The sequence below is a fragment of the Callithrix jacchus genome, chromosome 2 (genome assembly GCF_049354715.1).
Source record: "Callithrix jacchus isolate 240 chromosome 2, calJac240_pri, whole genome shotgun sequence".
NCBI lineage: Eukaryota > Metazoa > Chordata > Mammalia > Primates > Cebidae > Callithrix > Callithrix jacchus.
The window spans coordinates 142024668-142033913 of record NC_133503.1 but is presented as its reverse complement, the minus strand read 5'-3'; positions in this window follow the sequence as shown (position 1 = coordinate 142033913).

The window sequence follows — 9246 nt, the reverse complement described above, 5'->3', positions numbered from 1 at the left end:
CCCTTTTTCCTGGGATATGGTAAGCAGGAGGGAAAACCATGGCCAGCCTTCACAATTCTTTTCCTGGATAAATATTAAAACACCCCAATGTCACAATGATGTTTCTAAAAGGTTTTGTTTAAGAACCTTGAAAAACACTATATATGCATATACTTCACACCACCTCTTTTTTTCGGTTTGAGATAGGATTAAGCATGACCTTTAAATGCTTCTTAGTAAAGTATATTTTACTAGTAAAAGTAAAATTAGTAAAGGTGTTATTTTTCCATTTCCATTTGTACATGCAACCCCTTTTGCAGCTATAGGTTAGAAATTCAACTTTTAGCTATCCGTAAAAGAAAATTTGTTTTTTTAAAATTTCTTCAATAATATGTATTTAGTTGTAATTTACTATTTTCTACTAAATGTTCCATAAATTCTCACTGGAGAAGCCCCTGGAAGAATGAGCCATGTACTGCAGAGAGCCTTCATTATAGAGTTAAAGTGTTTCTGGTGGATTGTGTGGGCGTGCATCCTGTTTAGATGGGGTATATCCTGTGGCAGGGACAATAAGATATATTTTGGCAAATGGTTTAGCAGGGTCACATCTGGTTAGTAACATCACATTAATTTTCCCAAGGAAAACTAGAGAAAACATATAAGTCAAGTATAAATTAGCAGAGATGAAAGTGTGCAGAGGAAAGCACTGTGCATTCAGATTCAGAATGATTCCTTCATCATGGAGCGCAGAAATACCAGAATGATCTAATATCGCTGAACCTGTTGTTCCAACTATAAAATGCAGGCAGTGGTCATTTGCTGTGGAAATTCAATGAGATACTCTCTATAGAAATGTTTTCTAGTCTCTAAGATTATGCACCATTGTAACATGCCTTATAACTTTATGATTTCTTATGCTTTGGTCAAACCAATACCCATTTCTTTGATGGAGTTTATTTTAAAAAATAACTTGGAACAACAGAAGGTTGGTAGAATTGAGGTCTGAGATGTGAGATATATTTGCAAGGATAAAACACAGCAACTCTCTTGGCTTATACCCCACTGCTGTGTCTCTAGAGGAAGCATCAAGGAAAATTAGACCCAGAAGGATAAGGCTGAGGCTTGACTGTGCCATTTATTAGCTGTCTTATGTGAGGCTAATTACCGGACTCCTCTGAAACTTTTTCCTCTTTTATGTGTTGTAATAATCCTATCTCTTAGAGTTATATTGAAGATTGACTAAGACACCAGCATACCTAATATATGATGCTCAGCAGATGAAAATAACCACAACCTACAAATAGGGCTTACTGTGTATCAGATATGGTTTTAAATACATTAAATGTATGAACTCTTTGAATTCTCACAATATCCCAAAGGATTGACAATATTTTAATCACCATTTCATAGGTGAAAAACTCATGAAAATAAGATCAACTAATTTGCTCAGTATCAGACATCAAATAAGTGGCAGAACCAGGTTTTAAATGCAGGGCAGACTGGCACTGGGTTATGTGTGCCTAACCATTACACCAACCTATCTGTCAAACCAGGTGGGATTTTTTTCTATAATGAATCTAAGGCTTTGGTTTTGATTCATGGAACATGTATGCCTTAGTTACATGCATGATACTTTGAATTCTCCAGAAACTTCTTGAAGAAACTTTCTCAAAATAATGACCTAGAATACCATAATTATTGTATATTAATAAACAAGATACAATGGATTCACAACATACACAGATTTTCAAATGCTTAGATTCTTACATACACCAACTAAGAGAAGCAGTGTATCATTTATTTAGATTAATTACCAATGCTATGCTTGTACTGTACTAGCACATTCTTAATGTTCTATTTTCTTGGGAATTTCTTTAGTATCATATAATTTCATGGTTTGCATCAAAAGTTATTGCCCAAGACCATGGGAACGCACCTCTTGCATCAGCATGAGCTGGATGTGAAACATGGAGTCAAAGGAGATCATTTTGGAGCTTTAAGATTTGACTGCCCCACTGGAGTAGCCTCTTTGTTTTGGCCAATTTCTCTGATTTGGAATGGCTGTATTTACCCAAAGCCTGTATCCTTATTGTATCTAGGAAGTAACTAATTTGCTTTTGATTTCATAGGCTCATAGGCAGAAGGGACTTGTCTTTTGTCAGATGAGACTTTGGACTGTGGACATTTGAGTTAATGCTGAAATGAACTAAGACTGGGGGACGGTTGGAAAGGCATAATTGGTTTTGAAATGGGAGGATGTGAGATTTGAGAGGGGTCAGGGACACAATGACATGGTTTGGCTGTGTCCCCACCCAGATCTCATCTTGAATTCCCGTGTTGTGGGAGGGAATCCAGTGAAAGGTAACTGAACCATGGATGCAGGGCTTTCCTGTGCTGTTCTTGTGATAGTGAATAAGTCTCATGAGGTCCGATAGTTTTAAAAAGGAGAGTTTCCCTGCACAAGCTCTTTTTTCTTGTCTGCCACCATGTAAGACATGCCTTTCAACTTCCACCATGATTGTGAGGCCTCCCAGGTATGTGGAACTATAAGTCCCTTAAACCTCCTTCTTTTGTAAATTCCCCAGTCTTGGGTATGTCTTTATCAGCAAGAAGTATGAAAATGCACTAATAGTTACATAGGTAAATGTTTTATTACATCTGCAGAAGTAGGCTGAAGTTAGAAGACTTTATTAGTTGTATGACTTTAGATAAATACCATAAACTCTCTGAGTCCAATTAGAATTCTAATCTGCAAAGTGGGAAATATAACACTTCCTGTGTCTACAGTGAGAATCAGATGAGAACATCGATGTAAACATCTTCTGCAAACTCTCAAGTGCTATCTAAATGTTAAGAATCCTTATTTAGTGTCAAGGGATTTCCAGAATTTCATGTGATTGCTCATTGGAGTGCCTGGAGAGCTGGGATGTGAAATCTACATTTCTCAAATCAAAATCTTGGCCAGTCATCCAAGATATCACCCTCTTGGGAATTCATGGAGCTTAGACCACATTGCATAACTGATTCCCATGGGTGGTGTTGGCTCATCAAGAGACATGGTTTCTGTGAATCAGATAAAGGCAGTGTAGTTGATCTCCATGTTCCCAACTCTGAGAATTTAAACTTTGAAAATTAAAACAGGGAAGCTTTTCTGCAACTTTACTGAAGAAAGTTGCAAATTAAAACTTCAAGGTTATATAGTAATAGCAATTTATAGCAGAGCATTTGCAGAGAAAACTAAACACAATCACCACCAGTGTTTTGAGTGAGCTCCAATTTTCCACAGGAAATGGAGAATTCTTTTTCATTTTAGCCATAGGAGCTGGTATTGTTTATTTCCTCATCCATATGTTTTGTGTCTGGAAATGTTTCAAGATCCTCCAGCCCAGCAGGTCATCCTCTCTCCTCCCCCTTGAAGTTCACTTATGTCTTCCTCTTCTCCTTACAGTTCCTACAGGTTCCCAACCCTTCTCTTCCTCTTACTCAATGTTCTTCACATTTTCCCTGCCCCCATCTCTCAGTACTCCCTCCTCTTCCTCATGTGCTGAGTTTTAATTATGCACATCTAGAAGCATTGTGAATTAAAGTCGGTAGATCTAGTTCTATCTTTTCCTCCAGTATCAGATGAGATTCACCTGGGGAAGTGGAGGCAGGGAAGGAAGCAATGAGCCTGTAAGCAGAGACCAACCATTCTGGAGAGAGTAGACAACACTGTTTTTCAAACAAGGTCAGGCTGCCTGCTCTTGGCCTCCTTGGAAGAGCTTTGTCCTACCAAGCCTCATGCTTCCTTCCCCCCACAGCAGCCCTGGCTTCCCTGTCCCCAGCCTTTCCTGGCTGTCCCCTGGCTGTCCTTTAGCCCCTCTCTGCTCCCTCTTTATGCCTTTCTGAACTCTTCACAATTCTACCGCTAGTTTTGGAATGATCTGTGATTTTTGTCTCCAAAATAATAGTTCTAGAAAAAGATCTCCCTGGTGTCCTGGTCTCATTTTGCTGAGATGTTCACTATCCTAAGCCAGAGAATGGGACATGAGAAAAGTTGAGATTTGTGTTAGCTCTTGCCCTGTTTCACTTTTCCGAAGTTTTCAGACCTGATGTGAACATCATGGTCTAAGACACACGTGTTCCCTCTTGGCGACTCTATTCATTTCGCATTCAAAATAAGGCAAACATGTGTGATTATTTATTTTATAGTGCTCTTGCATTCAGCTAAAAATTGCATTAATGATATTTGAAGAATTGCAATTCTTCATGTGGCCTCATCAAATTATTTTGTGTCATTGATGTCTTTGACTTTCCTTTGATATCTTATTCATTTTTGTTGTAGTTAGAAAAGTTGTTTTTTCTTTTGTTCTCAGATTTAAGCCTGCCTCTCCCTCTGTTTGCTATGTCATTCCTAATTATATCCCTTTCCCCTTACTAAGACCACCCAGTATAATTTCTTCCTCTCTGGAGTGTTTAGGGCTTTTAAAATCTTGCACATAATAAATGAAAAACGGCTGGGTATTTGAACTTTGCACGTACAAATACTCAGTGGAGAGTCAATACAGTATAAAGCTATGACAAATGAAACTGTGTTTTTGACATGAGTGTTCTTATAAATTCTAGTGATTCTTGACTCTCCAGTGCTGCAGCCTAAACTATAAGAAAACCCTTAAATATTTTAATACTTACACATGTTGATTTCTATCACATTCTCTGTAGGACTTTGGTAATTTTTATGATAGTCACAATGTGTGGCTTCTTTTATTTAAGCTCAATAATTTATTCTCAGCCCACGTTTTAGAAATGGAAAAGACACTTTTACTGCTAACATTTAGGTTAAATGATAGTATTTGATATTTTTAAGCAAAGATCTTGGCACCTATATTTTTCAGATTATAATTTGTTCAGATATAGTAGGATGAGTATATAACTTTACTTCAATGAACAAAGTTAATAAAAGCAAAGTGGCAGAACCAGAGAAGATACAGCAGGTAGAGAATACTAAAACCCCATGTTTACATAAAAATACAAGTGTTTGAGTACCTCAACTTAGCCTTACCATTAGTTCTGTCAATAACATTCCAAACTAACTGGGTTTTACAAACATTTCTTAGCACTACAGTTTCATCTGAAAAATAATAATAAATAAATTATACTTTTTAAAATGCTTACTGCATACCCGACACTATATTAAACACCTACACGTTACCTCATTTTATCCTTAGGACAACTTGGTACCATAGATATTATTATTAGCATCTTTTTAAAAAATATGTATCTAGCGCTGTGGTACTTGCTAAGTTATATGGCAGTTTAAGTCAGAGTTTGAGTGCATTTCTTTCAAACTAGAGACGCTGTCCTCAAGTATGTTGTTAACTTGCAGGAAAACTCATCTTTGAAGAAGCTGAGAGCCTCTCATAGAGGGGACCATGTTAACCTGTGGAAAGTGGACTTCTTTTCCTTGTTTCTTTGCTTGACAGAGCCCATTGACCTGACTACAGAGGGATGGAAGATCCTTTCCAAATGTATCTTAAATACATCTCTTTTTCTTGAGCACACTGGAGTTTACCACTCCTCTCTCTCTTTTGTAAAAATAGAGTCTTAAATGATTAAAATGTAGCTGATTTCCCAATCAGACTTCCCTTGTAATTGAGGATGAAAGTAAAAGACAGGCATTAGTCTTCAGTTTTGGAGCAGCTAGTATGAGACACATGAGAGTGGTAAGAGTGATCATACAGATGAAAAGTGGTGAAACAATAGCAGTATTTCAACATTTGGTTTATTTCAACACTGGGGCTTAAGGAAAGCCCAAGATTCTGGTCAAGTGATCTACTTTTGTTGTTAGTGGAGGAGCTGCAGTCTGGAATAATTCTAAAAAGCCAGATGTTTGTTCTACAAAATTTTAAACACTATGTTTGATTCTCATATGGAATCTTAGAGAATACTAGGATAAAGTCTGGTGGCACTGAAGAAGAGTAGTGGAATCTTTATGTGGGAAATAAACTGAGAAAATTATTGAGGTCAGACTGACGAACAATTTCAGATTGATTCAGGTCAGGGCCATAGTTATCCATTTGGTTGACTATAGTATAAAGCTCCACATTAGAAAAGTTTTTCTGGTTAGTTTTCTAATGTTGTTTCATTCTGTCCCTAATAAATACAGTGTGAGGTTACTTATATGCTGGCAAAGAAATATGTTTTACTTGTGAAAATTACGATGATTTACATATTTAAAAAATGGGCCTGGTAAATGATTTGCAAAACCATGGGAAAATAAACTGATGCCTTGTTATTAGTCATACACAGAAAAAAATTGAATTGCTTTGCCTTCTTTTAATGTAAGATACAATCATTTTCTAATGTAGAAACAGTTGAACCTTATTTTATTTCTTTAAAAAGTACTTTAGAATTGAAAGAATTAACAAACTCACAAACCATGAACTCAAAATGTGGAAAGAAATTCTTGCTGGTTAATATCATGTAAAAACCTTTGGGCTCTTAAAATCAACCACATTTTGATTAGAGAATCTTTGGAAAGGTAGAAAGAAGATGGAAAAATGTTCAATTAGCACCTCTGTATTTCTAATCTGTTCTATACCTGCTGTAAGATTAAAACTTTCTGCAAGACTTCCTCCTGGGAATTTCATTAATAAATTTAGAGGACTTAGGGTTGTGGAGTCAAAATAATCTGTTCAAATTATACCTTTGTCATTTACTAGTCATATGTCTTTAAGTGAACTGCTTACCTTAATAATTTTGTCACTTATTTATTTTTAGTTTTTCTTATCTGTACAATGGAAATAGAAGTATTTCCTTTTAGGATGATAGTTCAGAGTAACAACTAATGCATATAAGTTGCCTAACAAATTAAACATATTAGGAACTGATAATTTTTCAAAGGGAAGATATATTTTATTATCAACATTAATAAAGGTCAATTATTGCTTAACTTTTATTAAATAAATACTGAACTAAGATATGTCATACTGTCAAGTGTGTGCAGAGAGTTACACTACTCTCTGTGGCCTTTATGTTTTATCTCAAGGTATATGAATAATGGCGATCCCAAATTAATGTAATCTGAGACACTTGGAATATCATTTCCTATTCAAATGGGTCTCAGTTTGGAATGGATGTGAAAGTGAACTTCTGTCCAACCAGGAGAAGGGCTGGGAGTGGATGAAAGGTGCCTGTGAGTATAGGCCAGCTTCTCAGGAATTGAACCTGGCTGGATCCCACCTGCTTAGCTCTGCTGTGATACCTCTTCTTGGCACCCCTTTCTCAGTTTCATACTTCAGTTAGGGTTTTAATTTCACCCTTGCATGCCCAACACCTGACTCACCCTCAGAAATTCTCTGAGATCAAATACCCTCCACTTTATAAGGTTGCAGTTCCACCCCCGTAGTGCTGCCCCACTGGGGTGTAGGCCTTAGTAGGAGAAGGGATGTCAGAGTTATGGTCAGAAGCAGACAAAGTATTCCCAGTCTCTAGGGCCATCTCCTCCTAAACAATGTGTTGCTTAATAATGACCTGGGGAAATACATCCACAGAGTGGTAGGCTTAAATATTCAGCCCCAAATGCTAATTTTAGATATTTAATAAAATGCTTAGTTTCAAGCTATGCCCTTCTTTCATAGTTGGGAAAACCATCTCTTGTGGGTGGTCTTGGAGGTTGTGTTTAAGGATGGAAAACTTGTTCATCCATATTCCTACCAGAAATTTCTTTTGTTCTTTACTCTCATCTGGTTAGAACTGTGGCCTGCATTTTTTTTTCTCTCTGTCATTTCAGTGGGTAGCCAGGCACAAGGACCAAAAGACTATCTGAAATATGAACATGGGTTTATTGTAGTTTTGTTTTATAAAGCTCCTTTTAAGAATTTTCTTGAATTCATCTATCAAAACGACCATGAATATAATTTTCTGAGAGTTAGCATGAAGCCATAATACAACACAAAGGATTTCAATCAATATTTGGTCCACAGGTTAAATATGATATTTACAGCACTGTGCATTTCAAATGCATGAGATTTGTTTTCATATTGAATAGATATAATCAAATGAAGCAAATTTCAGTGGTGCAGGGAAGGTAATGGAACAGCTGTCTAAATTCAATCACTCTCCTCCATTTCCATCTTTCTGGGTGGTTTCACCACAAGCATGATGAGCTAACCAGTTACTTGATTGACTAGCAGAACTCCTACCCATCACAACTGGTAAGCTTTATAATCTTTTGTTGAATGTTAACAGAGCCCTGTGAACATTCCAAACAACTTTGGCACTAAAAGGACTCTCGTAGCCATTTACTGTAGAAAATGGCAAGACTATTATAACAGAGTTGAGGATTTTCCTCAGAGAATAAGGGTAGTTTGGAACTTCAGCTTATATTTTAAAATCGATCTTTATGAAAGGTGAGACTATGACTTAGCACATATAAACCCAATGTTCTGACATAATTATTAGTAGGGCCCCTTCTGACCCTCAGTGCCTGGTTTTGGACAGTTAATTTTATGGTCACATTAATAACGGGGTAGGTATGTGGGAATTTGGAGCCTGAGCAATGCCTTTGCCATTTTAATATCAATATTAGGGTATATATAAAAGATGTAAACTTGGTAGCAGATGTGACTTGTAGATTTATTAATGTTCTTAAAAGTTTTCTGGTAATAAATGCTCTTTGTCAGGTGTCTAGTATCTGAGTTTTTAATTATGTTTTTTGTGCAAAGCTTGAATTCACCACAGACTAAAATGTTTATTATTTACATCTCATCTCATTTTAAACAGAGCAGGGATGTCCTATAAAAACAAAGAAAACAGGACAAAATAAGTGAAGAAAACTGGTGAAAGAAAGAAGTGAAGTCAGTAAAAGTAAAGTGCCTGCTGGAACATATTTACTACTCCAAAGGCATGCTTTACGGCCTTGTAGCAATAGGCTGAAATTCTGTTTTTCAGGTTCCTGAAAGCGAGTAAAATAAATGTGATTAGTTACAAGATTCACAGTGTCTTCATGGAAGGAAAAAAAAAGTAGTAGGGGTAGGAGAGATGTTCATATTGTTCAAGTTCAATAGTAAGGACAATGGAAACACCAAGGTGCTCCCGACACTTCTTCCAGAGGGGAATTCCCCTCAATTTGTTCTTCAAAGTCCAACTCTCATGCAATTTCTATATTTTCTTGCACCATTTTTTTCACCTGGCCATCAATTGGGCCAGAATGTGATAGACTACTTCCTTATGTAAGCCTCAGCAGTCAGTAAAATAACTTATCAGAGTTCCTTTGTATTCGAGTTA